General features: G+C 44.9%; 1 long non-coding RNA gene across 1 annotated transcript; it reads left to right on the forward strand.

Moving 5' to 3' along the window:
• The first annotated feature begins 1,552 nt into the window (after positions 1 to 1,552).
• LOC115063816 lies at positions 1,553 to 2,179 on the forward strand. Its single transcript, XR_003843678.1, has 3 exons — positions 1,553 to 1,721; positions 1,831 to 1,996; positions 2,107 to 2,179. It is a non-coding gene; the product is annotated as an uncharacterized LOC115063816 (long non-coding RNA).
• The last annotated feature ends 98 nt before the right edge of the window (positions 2,180 to 2,277 follow it).

The following is a 2,277-nucleotide window of genomic DNA, read 5'->3' on the forward strand; positions in this document are numbered from 1 at the left end:
ATCTCACAACAGTCCTAGGAAGTGGCTTGATCCCTCCTCTTTTATGGATGAGAAGCAGGCTTAGAGGAACTGATTGCTGATTTTTTTTTTTTTTTTTGAGACAGAGTTCCTCTGTGTAGTCCTGGCTGTCCTGGAACTTACTCTGTAGACCAGGCTGGCCTAGAACTCAGAAATTTGCCTGCCTCTGCCTCCCAAGTGCTGGGATCAAAGGCATGCACCACCACGCCCAACACTAGTCATTTTTTTTTTAAAGGGTATGTGGTAAAGTTACTGTCATAATTTTAAGAATGTAAAAAATCTCATTCAGCAAGCATAAAGCTCCAAATGTCTAATTACACACTTCCCTTGACTTATCTTGCTAACTCTAGTAATGCTTTTGTGAGACTATACTAGTGTCCGTGTTGGGCAAGTGTGGAAACAGGCTTAGAGACTGGAATTAGTCAGATCACGTTGTATGTGTCACTGCCAATAAATCATCTTTGATGTGGCTCACAAGGAAACCCGGAGGACAGCCCTCTTCTTATGTCCACCAAAGATAGAGAGCGTTTTCCAGTTTCTTGTAAGGAAGGGTGAATAGCTTTCCAGCATCTGATGATAAAACAAGAGAATCTAGGAAGGGCCAGTGGGGACTCCTCCCTCCCTCAGCCCTGCTATCCAGAGCCAGACAGCAGCTCCCTGCACTTACTGTAACACCCCCCCCCCCACCTGTTCTTCTGCGAAGGGTCCCTTTTCCTCTCAAGAAGTCCTGTAAGTATACCTCTCGACATTTCTGTCTGTCTTTGCCTGTAACTCCGTGGAAGTGTCTGACGCATGCGTCTCACTAGTCTCTTTAGGGCAAAGACTGTGTGTATGTGCGGTTTGTTGTAGTTTTTCGAGATAAGGTTTCCCTGTGTAACAGGATTGGCTATCCTGGAAATTGCTCTGTAGACCAGAGCTGGCCTTGAACTCACAGAGATCGGCCTGCCTCTTCCTCCCAAGTGCCAGATTTAAAGGCATGTGCCACCACTGCCAGGCTGTATGTGGGGTTTTTAAATTTTGTTTTTATTTATTTTTATTTTTTAAAAAGATTTTATTTATTTATTTTATATATATATGACTAGTACCCTGTAGCTGTCTCCAGAGATACCAGAAGAAGGCATCAGGTTCCATTACACATGGTTGTGAGCCACCATGTGGTTGCTGGGAATTGAACTCAGGACCTCTGGAAGATTAGTCGGTGCTCTTAACCACAGAGCCATCTCTTCAGTCCCTTGTTTTTATTTTTAAATTATGTATATCTGTGTGTGGGTATGTGCATGTGAATACAGTGGCCCTTACAGGCTAGAAGTCCTCTCTGTCTTGGATTTAGGAGCCTCTACTCAGCTGTCCATACAATCCTTGTTAGAATTCTCTCCCTAAAGTTGTCATCCTTTAGGCCTCCCAAAAATTCACAGGGTATGCAATGAATGAACAACCTGGAAGAGCCCAATTGCCCATTACAAATATGGCTTCGATTGCTTCACTTCCTGCATCACGTGACCTGCTTAGTCATCATGTGACTTTGTCCGGCCCCTTTAAGCCGGAATGAACTTGCCGTGCTAGTCGGGTTCCAAGAGATATGATATCTGTCTATGTCCTTGTTTTATTTTGTAGGTCTTTTATCCCTCCAAGGCACTGAAACTTCCTTCGTCTTCTCCTTCACTGGGCCTGAGTAGCTGCAGTTTCCAAGCTCTTCTGGAAAGGTAAGTGGGCAGGGTTACAATTTGCCTTGTCAATCTTGCTTCTGGAATTCTGCCCATCTAGATTATTGAATTCGGTGAATTCAGTTTTTTTTTTTTTTTTTAAATTCAGGGCATCATGGCTCTTTGAGTGAGGCACATGGAGGGAGGGCTGAAGGTTGAAATCGATGGGGGAAAAGAGTGAAGAGAGTCTTCTTTGGAGTGGGCAGCAAACTCCCTAGCAGAGTGAATGCAGGACGCATCCAGTGTCTAAGGGCACTGTCTAATCACTGATAAAGGTGGGAGCCTAAGCTGCGAGCATCCACAGGCAGCCAAACTCTGGCCAGGGGAGTGGTTGCAGGGAGAGAGAGTCTAACACTACGATCTTTCCTCCACATTTTCTTCTCAGAAGTGTGCTGCTGTCATGGCTGCTGGGCTCATCGGATTCTTCCTATTACAGGCAGTATCTTGGGCATATGGTGAGTCTAGGATGGAGATGGAGGCATGAAGGTGTCCCCTGCCCCAGAATCCTCTGGAAGCCTTCCATTATGGTGCTGAACTTTCTTTTTTTTTTTTTTTT

This window comes from Mus pahari, chromosome 4, assembly GCF_900095145.1.
Source record: "Mus pahari chromosome 4, PAHARI_EIJ_v1.1, whole genome shotgun sequence".
NCBI classification, from domain to species: Eukaryota; Metazoa; Chordata; class Mammalia; order Rodentia; family Muridae; genus Mus; species Mus pahari.